Source organism: Rhipicephalus microplus, unplaced genomic scaffold (genome assembly GCF_043290135.1).
Source record: "Rhipicephalus microplus isolate Deutch F79 unplaced genomic scaffold, USDA_Rmic scaffold_314, whole genome shotgun sequence".
In the NCBI taxonomy this organism is placed as follows: domain Eukaryota; kingdom Metazoa; phylum Arthropoda; class Arachnida; order Ixodida; family Ixodidae; genus Rhipicephalus; species Rhipicephalus microplus.
Window position 1 is genome coordinate 101832 of NW_027464882.1, and position 8169 is coordinate 110000.

The window sequence follows — 8169 nt, forward strand, 5'->3', positions numbered from 1 at the left end:
TTCGCCGTTTTTGCAGGAGTGAGTGGCGGCCCTCCTGCGAGACCAAGAAGCATCGATTCGTGCACGAATTCGGCGCCTTTCGACGTGATCGCCGGCGACCGTCGCTCGAGTAGGGCAAACCGCGTCTGCCGGGGCGGGCTTCGGGACGCCGATGCGAAAGTGGGAAACGCTGCTCGGATGTTCGCCGTTTTTGGCCGAGTGAGTGCTGGCACACGGGCGAAGCCAAACGGGGCCGATTACGGCACGATATCGGCGTCTTTCGACGTGCCCGCCGGCGACCGTCGCACGAGTACGGTAAACCGCGTCAGCCCGGGCGGAGTTCGGGACGCCGATGCGAAAGTGGAGAACGCCGCTCGGATCTTCGCCGTTTTTGGAGGAGTGAGTGGCGGCACTCCGGAGAAGCCAAGGAGCGCCAATTAGCGCACGATATCGGCGTCTTTCGACGCGCTCGCCGGCGACCGTCGCACGAGTAGGGCAAACCGCGTCTGCCGGGGCGGGGTTTACGACGCCGACGCAAAAGTGGGAACCGCCGCTCGGATGTTGGCCGTTTTTGGCAGAGTGAGTGCTGGCACTCCGGCGACGCGAAAGAGCGCGAATGCGCCCACGAAAGTGGCGTATTTGGACGTGCGTGACGGCGACCGCTGCAGGAGTACGAAAAACCACGTCAGCCGGGGCGAGCGACACACGGCGGTCTGGGTGCTTATCGCTGCTATTATAGGGGCACCCCGGCAGACGCAGAAAAAAAAAAAAAAATTTTCGACCTTCTTTTTTGCTGGTCGAGCTCGGGTAACCCAGGTCGCAATGGGAGCCGCGCACGAAAGCGGCGTCGCGAGACGCGTTCGCGGTCGCTAGTCGCACGAGCTCGGCAACCGCGTCAGCCGGCGCGGAGTTCGGGATGCCGACGGCTAAGTGGGTACCGCTGCTCGGATGTTCGCCGTTTTTGGCCGAGTGAGTGCTGGCACTCCGGTGAAGCCAAGGAGCGCCAATTCGTGCACGATATCGGCGTCTTTCGACGTGCCCGCCGGCCACCGCCGCACGAGTACGGCAAACCGCGTCTGCCGGGGCGGGGTTCGCGACGCGTACGCAATAGTGGGAACCGTCGCTCGGATGTTCGTCGTCTTTGGCCGAGCGAGTGCTGGCACTCCGGCGAAGCGAAACGGGGCCGATTCGGGCACGATATCGGCGTATTTCGACGTGCTCGCCGGCGACCGTCGCACGAGTACGGCAAAGCGCGTCTGCCGGGGCGAGGTTTGCGACGCCGACGAAAAAGTGGGAAGCGCCGCTCGGATCTTCGCCGTTTTTGCAGGAGTGAGTGGCGGCCCTCCTGCGAGACCAAGAAGCATCGACTCGCGCACGATATCGGTGTCTTTCGACGTGCCCGCCGGCCACCGCCGCACGAGTACGGCAAACCGCGTATGCCGGGGCGGGGTTGGCGACGCCGACGCAAAAGTGGGAACCGCCACTAGGATGTTCGCCGTTTTTGGCAGAGTGAGTGCTGGCACTCCGGCGAAGCGAAAGAGCGCGAATGCGCCCACGAAAGTGGCGTGTTTGAACGTGCTTGACGACGACCACCGCAGGAAAACGAAAAACCACGTCAGCCGGGGCGAGCGACCCATGGCGGTCTGGGTGCTTATCGCTGCTATTATAGGGGCACCCCGGCAGACGCAAAAAAAAAAAAAAAAATTTTTTTCGACATTCTTTTTTGCTCGTCGACCTCGGGTGACCCAGGTCGCAGTGGGAGCCGCGCACGAAAGCGGCGTCGCGAGACGGCTTCGCGGTCGCTAGTCGCACGAGCTCGGCAACCGCGTCTGCCGGGGCGGAGTTCGGGACGCCGACGGCTAAGTGGGAACCGCCGCTCGGATGTTCGCCGTTTGTGGCCGAGTGAGTGCTGGCACTCCGGCGAAGCCAAACGGGGCCGATTCCGGCACGATATCGGCGTCTTTCTACGTGCTCGCCGGCGACCGTCGCACGAGTACGGCAAAGTGCGTCTGCCGGGGCGGGGTTTGCGACGCGTACGCAATAGTGAGAACCGTCGCTCGGATGTTCGTCGTCTTTCGCCGAGCCAGTGCTGGCAATCCGGCGAAGCCGAACGGAGCCGATTCGGGCACGATATCGGCGTCTTTCCACGTGCTCGCCGGCGACCGTCGCACGAGTACGGTAAACCGCGTCAGCCGGGGCGGAGTTCGGGACGCCGATGCGAAAGTGGGAAGCGCCGCTCGGATCTTCGCCGTTTTTGGAGGAGTCAGTGGCGGCACTCCGGTGAAGCCAAGGTGCGCCAATTCGCGCACGATATCGGCGTCTTTCGACGTGCCCGCCGGCCACCGTCGCACGAGTACGGCAAACCTCGTCTGCCGGGGCGGGGTTTGCGACGCCGACGCAAAAGTGGGAACCGCCGCTCGGATGTTCGCCGTTTTTGGCAGAGTGAGTGCTGGCACTCCGGCGAAGCGAAAGAGCGCGAATGCGCCCACGAAAGTGGCGTGTTTGGACGTGCTTGACGACGACCACCGCAGGAAAACGAAAAACCACGTCAGCCGGGGCGAGCGACCCATGGCGGTCTGGGTGCTTATCGCTGCTATTATAGGGGCACCCCGGCAGACGCAAAAAAAAAAAAAAATTTTTTTCGACATTCTTTTTTGCTCGTCGACCTCGGGTGACCCAGGTCGCAGTGGGAGCCGCGCACGAAAGCGGCGTCGCGAGACGGCTTCGCGGTCGCTAGTCGCACGAGCTCGGCAACCGCGTCTGCCGGGGCGGAGTTCGGGACGCCGACGGCTAAGTGGGAACCGCCGCTCGGATGTTCGCCGTTTGTGGCCGAGTGAGTGCTGGCACTCCGGCGAAGCCAAACGGGGCCGATTCCGGCACGATATCGGCGTCTTTCTACGTGCTCGCCGGCGACCGTCGCACGAGTACGGCAAAGTGCGTCTGCCGGGGCGGGGTTTGCGACGCGTACGCAATAGTGAGAACCGTCGCTCGGATGTTCGTCGTCTTTCGCCGAGCCAGTGCTGGCACTCCGGCGAAGCCGAACGGAGCCGATTCGGGCACGATATCGGCGTCTTTCCACGTGCTCGCCGGCGACCGTCGCACGAGTACGGTAAACCGCGTCAGCCGGGGCGGAGTTCGGGACGCCGATGCGAAAGTGGGAAGCGCCGCTCGGATCTTCGCCGTTTTTGGAGGAGTCAGTGGCGGCACTCCGGTGAAGCCAAGGTGCGCCAATTCGCGCACGATATCGGCGTCTTTCGACGTGCCCGCCGGCCACCGTCGCACGAGTACGGCAAACCTCGTCTGCCGGGGCGGGGTTTGCGACGCCGACGCAAAAGTGGGAACCGCCGCTCGGATGTTCGCCGTTTTTGGCAGAGTGAGTGCTGGCACTCCGGCGAAGCGAAAGAGCGTGAATGCGCCCACGAAAGTAGCGTATTTGGACGTGCTTGACGGCGACCGCCGCAGGAGTACGAAAAACCACGTCAGCCGGGGCGAGCGACCCACGGCGGTCTGGGTGCTTATCGCTGCTATTATAGGGGCACCCCGGCAGACGCAGAAAGAAAAAAAAAAATGGGGACATGGCGTGCGTCACCGTGCGGCTTCGCAGCGTTGCCGAAGTCGCCGAGCCCTTCGACTGAGCCGAACGGCGGACAGGGAACGTTGGTCGGCCGTTCTAACCTGTCGGTGCCACGCCGAGACGTCGTTAAGGAAAACCGCGTCGTGGGCCTCTACGACGCCGTCGAGTCGTTGTACGTTTGGTGTCCAGCGTGTCGGCGGCGAGTAGCGGACACGTCGTTCACGACTTCGGTCTTTCGCAGTCGACGCGAACTTGCGGAGAGTCGTGGTGCCTCACGTTTTCGGCAGAAACCGCGGCGGAATTTTCCCGTGCGTGCGCGCACGACCTCGGTGCTGTGCCGTCAGCGTAGTGTTGCACAAACTCGTGGCCTACCCAAGGTGCGGTACGTTTGCGGCCGTATCCTCGGTGGGAATTTCGTGAGTAGGGTCGCAAATTCTACGACCTCGGCGGGTTTGAGAGCGACGTAGACTTGTGGCACGCTCAACATGCCACACGTTTCGGGGCACACCCGCGGTGAAATTTTCTCGAGTACGCTCGTATTAGGGCCCAAGGAGGTCTGGGTACTTATCGCTGCTATTATGTGGGGGTTCTCGTGAGCGGCGTACGCGAAAGCGACCGGGTGTCTGATATGCGGCGGGCTTCGGCCTCGTCAAGCGTGTCCTCGGGTCTGCTCCAGGGGAATCCACGGCAGTCGTCTGCAGCCTCATCCGCTTGATGCGTTAGGGGCTGGTTGTCGGACGGTGCCGTTTTACCACGATATCGAGGTGTGTTCCGTGTCGTCCTCGGGCGATTCAGATGCGAAAGCGCCGAAGACGCGGGCGTGACCCGTCGTCTGGCGGCTTTGCAGTCTCGGCTCCGTTGCTAGTTCCGGCCGGTCCACCGACAGTGCAGCGGGCTTGGGCAACCCGCACGGCGCGACCGAGTCGATGCAACGAAAAAGAGCGAGCATGAACGTGCTTCTTGCCGCACGGCTCCCACTCGTCTTTCGGGAAGGTTGTGCCGTAGCGAGCTCGAACGCCGTCATCTCGGAGTGCAAAATAAGCGTGTTGGGGCGCCTGAAGGTGGCCTCCGCCGCACACAGACTGCGTCCGGCCCGCCGAGGGCGAGGACGGACGCGCAGTCGAACGATTACCTGGTTGATCCTGCCAGTAATCATATGCTTGTCTCAAAGATTAAGCCATGCATGTCTAAGTACATGCCGAAATAAGGCGAAACCGCGAATGGCTCATTAAATCAGTTATGGTTCCTTAGATCGTTTCTTCCTACTTGGATAACTGTGGCAATTCTAGAGCTAATACATGCAGTGAGCCTGGAGCCCTTTGGGTAACGGGTGCTTTTATTAGACCAAGATCGATCGGGTTTCGGCCCGTATTGTGTGGTGACTCTGGATAACTTTGTGCTGATCGCATGGCCACGAGCCGGCGACGTTTCTTTCAAGTGTCTGCCTTATCAACTTTCGATGGTAGGTTACTTGCTTACCATGGTTGTTACGGGTAACGGAGAATCAGGGTTCGATTCCGGAGAGGGAGCCTGAGAAACGGCTACCACATCCAAGGAAGGCAGCAGGCGCGCAAATTACCCACTCCCGGCACGGGGAGGTAGTGACGAAAAATAACAATACGGGACTCTTTTGAGGCCCCGTAATTGAAATGAGTACACTCTAAACACTCTAAATCCTTTAACGAGGATCAATTGGAGGGCAAGTCTGGTGCCAGCAGCCGCGGTAATTCCAGCTCCAATAGCGTATACTAAAGCTGCTGCGGTTAAAAAGCTCGTAGTTGGATCTCAGTTCCAGACGAGTAGTGCATCTACCCGATGCGACGGCTCGGACTGAACATCATGCCGGTTCTTTCTTGGTGCACTTCATTGTGTGCCTCGAGATGGCCGGTGCTTTTACTTTGAAAAAATTAGAGTGCTCAACGCAGGCGAGTCGCCTGAATAAACTTGCATGGAATAATAGAACAAGACCTCGTTTCTGTTCTGTTGGTTTTTGGAATACGAGGTAATGATTAAGAGGGACGGACGGGGGCATTCGTATTGCGGCGCTAGAGGTGAAATTCTTGGACCGTCGCAAGACGAACTACTGCGAAAGCATTTGCCAAGAATGTTTTCATTGATCAAGAACGAAAGTCAGAGGTTCGAAGGCGATCAGATACCGCCCTAGTTCTGACCATAAACGATGCCAACCAGCGATCCGCCTGAGTTACTCAAATGACTCGGCGGGCAGCTTCCGGGAAACCAAAGTATTTGGGTTCCGGGGGAAGTATGGTTGCAAAGCTGAAACTTAAAGGAATTGACGGAAGGGCACCACCAGGAGTGGAGCCTGCGGCTTAATTTGACTCAACACGGGAAAACTTACCCGGCCCGGACACTGGGAGGATTGACAGATTGAGAGCTCTTTCTTGATTCGGTGGATGGTGGTGCATGGCCGTTCTTAGTTGGTGGAGCGATTTGTCTGGTTAATTCCGATAACGAACGAGACTCTAGCCTATTAAATAGGTGCGGGGTTCCCAGCACCTTACAACCTTCTTAGAGGGACAAGCGGCTCCTAGCCGCACGAAACAGAGCAATAACAGGTCTGTGATGCCCTTAGATGTCCGGGGCCGCACGCGCGCTACACTGAAGGAAGCAGCGTGTCTTTATCCCTGTCTGAAAAGACTGGGTAACCCGTGGAACTTCTTTCGTGATTGGGATAGGGGCTTGCAATTGTTCCCCTTGAACGAGGAATTCCCAGTAAGCGCGAGTCATAAGCTCGCGTTGATTACGTCCCTGCCCTTTGTACACACCGCCCGTCGCTACTACCGATTGAATGATTTAGTGAGGTCTTCGGACCGATGTCCGGCGCGGCCTTTCGGTTGCGCCGGTCTGTTGGAAAGATGACCAAACTTGATCATTTAGAGGAAGTAAAAGTCGTAACAAGGTTTCCGTAGGTGAACCTGCGGAAGGATCATTAACGGATTGTGAAGGGTGAGCGCCTCAGCTGCGTCTGCGCCCGACACTTTCTGCCGCTGACCCCGTTTGGACGCGGGGTCGGCTTTTCCCCACGGGGCTGCCTGAATGTGGAGCGGCACCCCGTGACAAATTGTTGCGCCCAGCGGACGCCAACACCGCGACCTTGGACGGTCGGCCAGGTGGCGGACGCGGGTACAAACGGCGCAACGCACTCATAGGTCGGCTTTCGACCCGCCACTGCACCGTGGCTCGAAGCGCTCGAAATGCGCGACCCGACCGCTGCGGGACCGCCTAGTACTGTAAACAGGAGCGGCGGAGCGCGAACGGCGAGTCGTGGTTACGTCGGTAGAAGGCGAGGCTGCGCGTTCCCGAAACGCCAGCCGAGTGCCCTCCCGACCGTTCGAGCGTGCAAGAACGAGACCCGACAATCGCGCGGCGACTGCCAAGTACGAGAGGAACGGCACAAGCGTCGGCGGTCGGTCAAGGAACTGGCGATGTGACGGGTCCGCTGTGCACCAGTGCATACCGTCCCGCCGTCCGCGGCAAGCGCCTCCGCGTCCTCGGGTGACGGAGGCTGCCGGTCGGTTCTTGCAGGCGAGGGATCTCGCTGGCACCGGTTCGCGTTGACGCGCGGCCGGTCATGGCACGGCGATGCGACGGCCGAGGTGCGCAGTACTCGATGGAGGAACCGCACGCTCCGATGACCGTCCCGCCCTCCGCGGCGTATGCGTACCGACCGTAATGGTTGCAGCAGCGCCGGCCGGCTTTTGAATTCGCCACACGAAACACGGTGCGAGATCGCGGTTAGGGGAGCGTCGACGTTGCCAGGCGTTTTGCTTGCTGCCGAGGGAAAGGCGGCACGGCCACGTCGCGCTCGTCGCGATTAGCGGGTCTGCGCGCTTTGGGAAGGTGCCGCAACGACTTGCCGAAAGAGGAAGCACGGAAGAACGAGGGACTTGGACGTCCCGACAATTGAACGCACTTGCGGCCAGGCCCTTGCTGGCTTCGTTCTTCCGCCTCGAGTAGGCTCGTACGCGGCTCCGGCGCCGAAAGTGGTCCTTGGCACCGACTTCGGTGGACGTGGGAAGTGCCGCGCAAGTACGGCGCGCCTGGCTCCACCTGTTGGCTAAAGTAGGCAGCCGGATCGGCATTTTGGTGTGCGGTGGCAAACCGTGGATGCGAAAAAAGCTTGTGCGATTTCGTGGAACAAAAAGCGGGGGTCCCCCTTTTTATGCGGAGGAGACCGACCCGCCCGCCGTGGTGAACCGCGACGCCACGGTAAAAACGGGAGAGGCTTGTCGATGGGACCGTGCATCCCGCGCTCCACGGAGGCCGGGAGGCGGCCGCCCGAGGAAATGTGTAGCCGTCGAGGCCCGCATCTGCGTGCACTCTTATCCAAATGGGTGTACCGCAGGCATTTTCTGGTTAGGCGGGCCAATGAGAGCGAGCACACAACGATACCTACGGGTCCGGCTTGGAGAACCGGCTTCGACGCCTCCCGAGTATTTATAGAGGGGTGGACCACGAAAGCACTCGCAAGTAGCGGAAGCGAAACGCCGTCCGAAACACACCGTTTGCTCGATTTGCGGCAGCCGAAAAAGGCGCGGCAGAGTTTTGGAGTCCAAGCGTGCGCTGAAAAGCGCCCTTCTTGGCCACTGTTTGGC

The 8169-nt window shown here is 60.3% G+C and overlaps 1 non-coding gene across 1 annotated transcript; it reads left to right on the forward strand.

The window, feature by feature from the left end:
- Window positions 1–4682: 4682 nt before the first annotated feature.
- LOC142793625 (small subunit ribosomal RNA) lies at window positions 4683–6506 on the forward strand. Its single transcript, XR_012891692.1, has one exon. It is a non-coding gene; the product is annotated as a small subunit ribosomal RNA (ribosomal RNA).
- Window positions 6507–8169: the final 1663 nt, after the last annotated feature.